We start from the raw sequence: 10,512 nt of genomic DNA, 5'->3' as shown, positions 1-10,512 counted from the left end.
ACAAGTCTCCCGGCAGTTAATTGTGTATGCAATCTGTTGACTCTCAAGGCCGTTCTGGAAATGAGTCCCCAGCCACCCCAAATGCACAGGCCATTGGGTAGAAAACACGTTTTCAGGGCTCCAGGTGGGAAAGACGAGCAAGTCAATGGGAGAATTCCCCCAACAGCAAAGTCACTGCCAGGGAAAGAAACACATGAAATAGCATAAAATAAACAACTGCTCCTCGCCCTGGCTGGCAAGAAAGCAAACTGTGGCTTTGGAACCAGAGGCCTGACACAGAGCAAATTCTGTGTGAACCAACAAGTGCGGGATGGCACAGCGGTTTGTCCTTATCCCTCCTGACCAGGCCCAAACCCGAAGGACACACGGGTCCTTCACCTGAGAGGCTCTCAGCAGAGCCGCAGGGACAGGCAAGTGGTTCGGGAGATGTTCTAATGAAGAAAAGCCTGTACACAGTCTATCAGATGAGAGAGCTGTGGCAGAGATGAATGGAATCCCTTTGCAATATCCATAGCACACCAAGGTGGACCCTGACAAGGCCGGCAGTTTCCAGCAGGCTGGGCCCGCTCCCCGAGCCCCCGCCCCAGCGTGGCTTAGAATCCCTGGGCTTTCCCTCTGCCAGACACCAACAGCTTCTCTCTGTGATCACTGCTTAGCCTAAATGAGTTAATCTTGTTTTCCAGATGAATTGCTATTTTGTCTCCCGCAGGCTGTGATTACAGGATAAAAGTATTGTGTTAACAGGAGGGCTGGGGGCCCTTCAGCGCTGCATTCCACGCCAGTTCCCACCCTCACCTTTCCCTCCCCTTTCTATTTTTAATGGCGTTGAAAGAATGGGAAGAATAGTAGGGACCTGGGAACTGACTGCGCAGGGCGATAAACCTTTCAGATGAATTATGTCATCTCATAAGAGGTCAGAGGGCCAATTTATCTTCATGTTTTGAAACACAGTTTATGATCCTGACAAAATTTAAAACACATCTAGGGCAAAATACACGTGTAAACGACACTGAGTTTTCAACTCTCGCCTTTTTTTGAATTGCTCTTAAACACATCAGTCCGCAAACAGGTCTGTGCTGAGGGTCTGCTCTGCGGAAAGTCTTTGCTGGGTCCTGTGGCAGATTTTTTTCATGGCCAACACCTGGGTTCTCCCCCAAGGAGCTGTCTGCCTCTATGACTGATTGTAAACACCATTTTTCTTTATAATTAAAAAAGTTACTTTGGAGAATAGATAATGATAAATGCCCTTGGAGGCAGAGGTCGTGGTTCTAATCCACCGTTATTAGCTGTAAGGTGTTGAGCAAGTTGCTTAACCTCTCTGGGTCCAGTTGTCTCATCTGGGAAGGGGTAATTACTCCCACTTTCAAGGTAGTTGTAAGGTATTGTAGTAACATACTAGGTACCAAAAGCTTTTAGCAGGTTTAATAAGGAGTAACTTCAAAAATTATTTCCCAAGGTAGATACTGAGTCATAGAATGATCTCAAGACGGTGGTAGCAAAGATAAGAAACAAACGGATGTCATAGGGAGCAGACAGATCTAGCAAATAAAAACACAGGATGCACAGTTAAATTCTAATGCCAGACAAGCAACAAATAATTTCTTAGTTTAAGTATATCCCATATAATTTTTTTCAGAATACTTATGTCCCAAATATCTCATGGGCTACTCTTATACTAAGAAATGATTTGTTATTTATCTGAACTTCAAAAGTAATTGGGTGTCCTATATATTATCTGGCAAGGCTAGCTTTAGGAGTAGAAGTCGAAAAACCAAGACTGAGTCTTACTTACTAGCTACTAGTATGTGATGGGGAAAGATAACATAATTCTCTGAGCCTCAGTTTCCTCATCCATGAATGAAACTAACTGCAGAAATACTACCTGCCTAGTTTACATGGTTGTAGTGAGAATCAAATAATGTACGTCAGCATGTTTTGTAAACCATAAAGTATCATTCCTTTTCATGTCTGTGGTTTTGCTTGCTTGTTTATAGACACTTTAGAATAGACTCTCACCCTAATGTGCACCTAATTTTACAGCAGGGCCTGATGAGGATGGGAAGGGGTGGGGGGGGTTGTCCCTAAGTCTTCAGGTTATAGGGAGTGTCGGGGTATCTTCTTTATTCCCAGAGGGAAGTGGGGGTCTCCTCCACTCCCTGTGCACACCCACAGCAGCACCTGCAGGGCCCTGTGTCCTCTCGAACCCACACTGCCAGGTTTCGGGGGAGAGCGCCTTCTCAAGGATGGTCTCAGGCCCCTGAAGTCTGAATTGGGTGTTTCCCAGTGAGAAGTGTCCCAGATTCCCACACAGTAGCAGCTGAGAATAAGCAACTTCTATATTCATTATCCTCCCGGGTTTTTGGTGTGTGTGTGTGTGTGTGTGTGTGTGTGTGTGTGTGTGTGTGTGTGAGTGAGATGGCAATAGTAATCTGCGGATGCTGAGTACTCGGGGCTGCAAATGCCCGATGTGTTCTGAGCATTGTCTCCAGCATATAGACCACGCTGGTGCACGTCCTGGTGTGACCACACCCTGGCTCTCTAACCTCAGGCAAGCACTTAATGTCCTTGAACAGTCAGTTTACACAACAGGGATAAGGAGAGCCCATAAGACTTGTAGGGAACAATATTTAAGATCATCTATATAAAAGCATTATCTCACTTGGTACACAATTAGTATGAAGCAACTATCAATCTTTTTTTTCAATGTAGGTAAACACACTAACCAACAAATTCCTAAATTATTTCAGGTAATTAACATAGAGTGGCCTTATATTCCCACATACTTCTCAATCAACAAATACAACAGAGCACCAAGTAGGGAATATGGGAGGAGGTCCTCCAGCCTGAAACACTGGCGCACCACTGACTGGAGCGCCCCGGCCCGCCTCTCCCACTCCGCTCCCAACTCACGGACTTCCCATGTCAACATTCCGGAGAGAAGGAAGCGGCATCAGGTAGCCCATGGAGATGTGTCCAGTGCCGAGTGGGTGTGTGTAAAAGACGTGTGTGATGCTGTATGTGAGGAGGCACAGACACACACACCTTGCTGATGTTTCATACACTGCACACCAATTTTCAAATATTTGGGGGTTTTACACAAATGTTGGGGGGAAATATAGATTCTGCATGCAGGTTTAGTCTGACTACAGTGCTTTTTAAGATATCTGTGGAATGCTTTAGTCCTCAAATGAGTACTATTATGAAAGGGGTAAGGGATGGGGAAAGGGTGAGAAGAGAAACTTAAGCCGCTTAACATTTAGACCAGGGGTCCTCAAACTATGGCCCGTGGGCCACATGCAAATACAAATACTGTATTTGTTCCCGTTTTGTTTTTTTACTTCAAAATAAGATATGTGCAGTGTGCATAGGAATTTGTTCACTGTTTGTTTTTTTAAACTATAGTCTGGGCCTCCAACGGTCTGAGGGACAGTGAACTGGCCCCCTGTTTAAAAAGTTTGAGGACCCCTGTTTTAGACTATTTGAACGACCAGAATCAACACTGTAGCAAGGCTCTAGTGACAAACCAGTAGGTCAATTATGCAAACAATTTATTCTTCCTTTTCTTTTCTAAAAACATCATCACCCCAGAAGTTTAGAGAGAGGAAAGGAGGGAGAGAAGGGAAATAGTATCAATGTTAGGGAGAAACATCTATAGGTTGCCTCCTGCTCTTGCCCTGACCAGGGATCAAACCCACAACCTAGTTATGTGCCCTGACCAGGAACTGAACCCACAACTTTTTGCTGTACCGAATGATGCTTCAATAAACTGAGCCACACGGCCAGGGCAATACTTTGTTCCTGAAAGGAAACAAGTTTATCTTCTGTGTAAACTATCCAATAGTTTACATGGGATATGTTCTTCTTGGTTCTACTGGGTAACTGATTCACTTCCCAAGGCAGTTTGTATCTAAGTCAGTTGCAAGGGTAGGGCCAGGGGCCAGGAAGAACCTTCTGAGAAGGCAAGGATCACATCAGCACCATGTGTGAACAGGGATCACAAGGGACATGTCAGGTTTGAGAAAGGATGGCCAAGAGGGTCCTCCCTCTCCTGGATGAATATCCAGTGCTTTCAAAATTGGACAGACAGACACCCATTTCTCAGGCATATGGGACCAAGTACCACGCCAGAGAGTTGCTTGGGAGATGCTGAGTTCTCCTGATCCTCCCCTGCAGCTCCTTTCTAGTTGACAAATGAAAAGATTCAGAGAGAAAAATAAAAAAGATTGAAAAGGAGACAAGTGAGGGTCCAGAGAAAGTTACAGATGGAGCCCTTGACTATACCAGTAGAGAGAAAGGAAGGTGAGATGGAATCGCGACGGGCTCAGGCGCCTCCAAAGACGAGGTTGTTAGAGAAAATGCCTAATCAACAGCAGAGGCAGAAAATGGCCCCAGAAGCTTCAGCCTGGCACTGGAAAGCAATAATAAATGTGTCTAAGGGTGTGTGTGTGTGTGTGTGTGTGTGTGTGTGTATTAAAGGCAAAAGCTGGCCCTGACTGTCTGAAAAATAATATAGGGTCAAATGAGGAAAAACTAGCCAAAGAAGACACATATGTATCTAAGGTATTTTCCTTTTTGATAACATTATTAAACATGGAACTTGAACAACTGGAAATGTGTTAAAATGCATTTTTGTAAACAAGGTATGATTATATTTATGATCAAATATGGGTAAATTCAATCCCCCAAACCCTCCCATTTGTGACTGCAGACAAAGTATATACCACTAGATGTAAGCGTCTTGAGAATACAAACCTATCTTAGTCATTGCTGTATCCACAGCATCTAAATCATACTCCATACTAAACAAATGTTATTTAGTGAATAAATGAATGCCTATAGGTACCACCTCATATTCCTTAATTAAGATACACTACTACCACCTGGTGGCAAAGTAGCAAAATTGCAGGAATAGGGTTTTTTCATGTTCTAGTTTTTAATGTAAGTGCTCACAAAAGCAACATATAAATGGCATTTTACAAAGTCAGCAAATGTAAAGAATCAAAAACAAGAAAGTCCCCCCTCCCCATAAAAAAATTAAACTGTGTTTTTTTTGGTGATCCCAAACAATATCAGCTTTTTCCAGTTCTTTCCTGTTATTTTATTTATTTCACAAAATCCTCCTAGACTTTGTAGTCTACACACTGCAGGTTCAGAGCAGAGCCAGAGTTGGGTTCTCCCACTAGCTTAGCAAGTGCTGAAGGGGGAGGAGGAGCTTGATTGACAACTGACAAACTGATGACAGAACAAAGGCAGAACCTCCACTCAGGAACACTGCCCATTTTCACAGCCGCATTTGCCTTCCCTTTTCATATTCTCTCAGAAGAAGACCTTTTGACTCTTTGTGCTTTGCTTTGTTTTGCTTTGTTTTTCACATAGACCATGTTGTCAGCTAGGTCCGGAAGCTACAATGAATATAAAGTACTGGGCAGGACAAGGTTTGATAAATGTAAACAATATGCATAGAGAAAACCTCTCAGATGAAAAATCCACATACATTTTTAGCTGCCGTCAGACTGAATGCAAATGGCTTTGGAAAATGTAAGTGGTTGGTTTTTTAATATCAAAGAAAATCACAGCCTTTCTCTCTAACACCAAAAACACTGCTGCACTAAAAAGGAATAAGTAACTAAATAACCCAGGCAGCAGACTTTCCGTACCCCAAAGCCATTGCCTTTGCCCAACCTTAGAGGTCATGTGGTACTTCTAGAAATGTCAAATGAGGGGTAGGGTCAGAGAACCAGGGCTGCTGCTATTTTTTTAAGGTTCCCTCTTTAAAAACAAGTGCACTTCGTGTTTTAGAGGAAGAAGAAGCAATTAAAACAACAACAACAAAAATAAAAGAGTTGGCCCTGTTTAAAAATGAAGCGCATAATGTCAATGCTGTGGAGTCGCTGGCCTCAGTTGTTTTCCAAATCAACGCACTGGCAGTCTTGCCTGAGAGAAAGAAGTCAATAGAGAGAAAATAAATAGAGCATTTCTAGAACTCACCCAGCAGCTCGGAAAACTGTCTGCTTACTATTACACAGTTTTAACATGTCATAATCATTTTCACAGTAAAGATACCCTTCCTGCCGTTTAGACCAAGAATGCATGACTAATTTTAACCACTTGTGCAAAGTTCCTAATGGAAATTTCAAACAGCTTTTATGGATTAGAGTTCTGTAAACTGTATGGCGGGAACAGCAATAGATACCGAGTTGGGGTGCTCCTCACATCAACCCGTCAATGCCTAACGAGTTACTGAGTAACAGTGGCAGTCACACTGTACTTACAAAAAATGTCTTGGCGCTGCATGTATTATACATTATACAAATGAAAAATAAAACCAAGAATCGTGAAGATGCAGACAAATGAGAAGGAAAGGTGGGCCTTGTGCTGGAGATGAGAAAACTCTAGAGCGCCCCCTACAGTGGTCTAACTAAGTTCAAATCAAACACCATTTATTTGTTCCCATCTTATGGACAGAAACTGAAGTTCAGAGAGGTTAGATCACTGTCTGAGGGTAACACAGCTGCTTGTGGTTAAAAAGAAACTCCCAAACTGCCTACCTGGCATGTCTCAGTGGTTGAGCATAGACCTATGAGCCAGGAGGTCGCAGTTTTATTCCAGGTTAGGGCATATGCCCCAGTCGCGGCCTTGTCACCCTTGGGGGCATGCAGGAGACAGCTGATTGATCATTCTCATCATTGATGTTTCTATCTCTCTCTCCCTCTCCCTTCACCTCTGATATCAATAAAATATATTAAAAAACAAACAAACAGCCCTGGCTGGTTTGGCTCAGTGGATGAAGCGTCGGCCTGCGGACTGAAGGGTCCCAGGTTCGATTCTGGTCAAGGGCATGTGCCTTGGTTGTGGGCACATTCCCAGTGGGGGGTGTGCAGGAGGCAGCTGATCGATGTTTCTCTCTCATCGATGTTTCTAAATCTCTATCCCTCTCCCTTTCTCTCTGTAAAAAAATCAATAAAATATTAAACACACACACACAAAAACCCCCAACACTCCCAAACTTCCCCTTTCCACCACAGTGAGTAGATTGATGGTTGTACAACAATGTGAATGCACTTAATGCCAATAATTGTACATTTAAAAAATAGTAAATTTTATGGTACGCATAGTTTACCCCAATTTAAAATAAAAGTCAAGTTCACAAACTCCTTGCCACTGATATTGAGAAGAATAAAATGATTGTAGTTATATGTCTGTAGAGTATTCTGTTAAACCTGCCTCCTTGCCCACAACCATGCCAAAAATTCAGAGCATTAAAAAAAATAAGGCAAATTCTTCCCTTTTAGGAGGTCAAAGTCAGTGGGATACTTGGAAACCCATTTTGGGTTTTCTTTCCCTGTTCCCCAATTTCAAGCATTTGGAGTTTCTGGGATTTTCTTAATCTCCCCTATGAAGACCCTAAGTTCTACTTGTCAGTAGTTTTCACAGGAGAGGAAAGGAGAAGCAGACCTGAGGACAGGAGGCAAACAAGGTGGATGGGCTGCCGCGGTGATGACGGCAGCTATGACATTAGGGTAGCTAATGACACGGAGAGAAGGGACAGGCTCCAGGCTGGAAGGAGCAGGGAAGAGGGGAAGAAAAAAGTTGACATTTATGTCCTCCTTTCCCCCTCCCAGTTCTTGAACCTCCCCCTGGTTAAAGCCCAAGTCCCTCCAGCCCCTAGCCCAATGTCTCATCCTCTGGGAAGCTTTCCCTGCTCCCACTAATCACTGCCCGATCCTATAATTCCAGAGACTGGCTTTTGAGACTCATTCCCTCAGGAAAAAGCAGCAAGTTCTCTTGTGTTGACTTACAAGGGAGGGTTTGGGGCAGGTGTTTGATGCTGAGATATGGAGAAGCAGAAAGGTGCCTGCTGTTGCGAAGGCCTCAAGTCTCAACCCCAATCCAGTCCCTTTCTCCTGCAGTGAACACAGTGGGATTAAAAAAGGAGCAGCCCTCGCAGGTTTGGCTCAGAAAATAGTGCACATGCCAAGGTTGTGGGCTAGATCACCAGTAGGAGGCGTGCAGGAAGCAGCCGATCAGTGATTCTCATCATTGATGTTTCTATCTCTCTCGCTCTTCTTTCCTCTCTGAAATCAATAAAAATATTTTTTTTTAAAAAAAAAGAAAGAAAGAAAACCCAAACCCATTAAGTAGTTGCTGCCCCTGGCTCTGGTTGGGGCTCCCACAGGAGGCAACCAATCCATGTGTCTCTCTCAGCATCTGTTTCTCTGTCTCTCCCCCTTCTTTCCACTCTCTAAAAATCAATGGAAAAATATCTGAGCTGAGAATTAAGAACAAGAAGAAGCAGGGAGGAACACTGTCCCAAGTACTTCCCAACCCCAGAGACACCACTCATCTCTAAATACTAGTATGCTCAGAAAATGTGTACACACTCACACACACAGAATTCCTGACAGAAGATGATAAAAGGAGGGGAAATGCTTACAGAAGGAGACTTGACTTTGGTTGGTGAACACACAATACAATATAGAGATGATGTATTATAGAATTACATACCTGAAACTTATATAATTTTATTAACCAATGTCACCTAAAAAATTCAATAAAATTTTTTAAAAAGGAAAAGACATTTTTAAAATCCAATTTCTCTTAGATCTTTCCATACCATTCTCAATTCCTTTTCTTTACCTTTAGCTTTCTAACAAGAGATTAAATCATTTCACCTGCTCCGCTGCCTACTCGCTCCCGGTTGTCAGGACCTTTCCCTTCCTGCTATATATACACTGGGAGCACTGCCGTCACCGAGAGGAGTTCAAGCTGCAGCCCAAGTGATGGCTCACATCAGATTCCATCTCATTCGGCCAGTGTCCTTAACCCAATTCTGAAGGGCCCTTAATCTAACACCTTGGCTTACAATACACATCCCCTTTGTGTGCTTTCTTTAAGCTCTTCTCTTAGTTCCCAAGTTCCTCACACGGAATAGAAAGAGAGAATGAGGGAGATGGGCGGAGAGATGAGGTGGAGGGTGAAGAATTGTGGAAAGGGGAGGTGAAGGGAGGTGGGGTCGAAATGGAAGGAAGCAGACCTGGATTCAAATTCCAGACTCCAGAGGCCATGGCCAGTGTGACCATGAGGTGGCTGTGGCCAGGCTTACTGCAGGCCCAGAAATGCCACAAGAAGTAGAACAGATAAGATGACTGTGGCACAGCGAGGGATGGCCCTGACAGAGGGGAGATGCCTGAGTGCTGGCATAGCCCTTTCATAGTCCTTGAGGAAGGACATTTCTCTGTTGTAGGGACCACCCACACCCTGCATCCTATCTCCCTAACCCCCTCTCTTCTACAAGGCAAGGGCCTTCCTGGTTGCCTTGTGATGACTGGAAATGCCAACTGTGCAGGGAGGAGATAGTGGCCCTCTCAGCTAAGCACCACTGTCTTAGATGTGCCTGCAAGTCGGATGACCCCATGTGAGATACGCCAATAATATTTTGTGATCTGGAGAGGCAAAATGTATATGAACAGAGCACAGAATTCCATCAAGTTCAAAGCTGATAAGGAGTTGGCCAGAAAATTACATAGAAGAACCCAAGGAAATGCAAACCTCAACTGAGTTAGATGCCATCTGGTGGAGGGTGCCGATGTCAGTGAGCAGAGAGAATAGTGATCTGTCCCCTTTAAGAAATAGAATCATCGATAATCAGAGTCTCTATAGTAAAGTGGTTGTCCTAGAAGTTCAGGAAAGCATGAGAAACAAGTTCACATCTGTGCCAGAAGCCTCCCTGGTTGTTAAGAAGCCTGTGTATGCTGAGAAAGCACATGGAAAATTTATTACATGGCAAGCTAACTCCAATATTGTTTGGTATAACACAAATGTTTCCCTTGTGCACAGATATGATTTAAACACAGGAAGACTTACTAGCATATCCTTCTTTAAAAATGAATAAGATTAGCACAGAGAGGTTAAATTACTTGCCTAAGGCCACACAGCTTGATATGGCAGAAACTAATTCTAAAGGCAGCCAAACTGCATTTAGTTAAATACAAAAGTATTATTTTCATATTAGAATTATACATAAAAATATTGAATAATCAAAATGGGAGAAATAATGCTATTGTATTGGTACATTTTCTCATGGGTCATATGAATTTATAATGTTTGAAGTTTGACCTTTGGGAGCAGGAGTTGGCACACTATGGACTATGAGTCAAGTTTGGCCTGCCATTTGTTTTTATAAATAAAGTTTTATTGGAACACGTCCAGGTCTATTCCTTTATGTATTACTATCTATGGCTACTTTCAAACAAAGGCAGAGTTAAATAGCGGGGGCAGAGACTATATGAACTGCAAAATCAGAAATAGCTACTACTTGACCCTTTACAGAAAATGTCTGTTGACCCCATTTGAAAAGTATAAATTAATCTTATAGTTTCCATTTTAAATGTGTAAATGGTAATCACTACAGAATTGTGATTGTAAGGTGAAATTTGACTATATTTTAAAAAGTGTCACAACATTAAGAAAACTTAAGGTTCATTATATTTGAAGTTATATATTTTTGATAAT

General features: G+C 42.9%; 1 protein-coding gene and 1 long non-coding RNA gene across 2 annotated transcripts in view; both read right to left on the bottom strand.

The window, feature by feature from the left end:
• Nucleotides 1-10,512, bottom strand: part of WWOX (WW domain containing oxidoreductase) — a 933,211-nt gene that overhangs the window by 422,619 nt on the left and 500,080 nt on the right. The window lies entirely within an intron of this gene.
• The window catches only part of LOC107184490, a 79,906-nt gene continuing 78,962 nt past the window's right edge, over nt 9,569-10,512 (bottom strand). Inside the window, exon 4 of the long non-coding RNA XR_001515334.1 lies at nt 9,569-9,620. This is a non-coding gene — a long non-coding RNA (uncharacterized LOC107184490). The remainder of the gene's footprint in view (nt 9,621-10,512) is intronic.

The sequence above is a fragment of the Myotis davidii genome, unplaced genomic scaffold (assembly GCF_000327345.1).
Source record: "Myotis davidii unplaced genomic scaffold, ASM32734v1 scaffold391, whole genome shotgun sequence".
NCBI classification, from domain to species: Eukaryota; Metazoa; Chordata; class Mammalia; order Chiroptera; family Vespertilionidae; genus Myotis; species Myotis davidii.
Note: the sequence above shows the minus strand (reverse complement) of the source record. Positions and strands in the feature narration are given on the sequence as shown.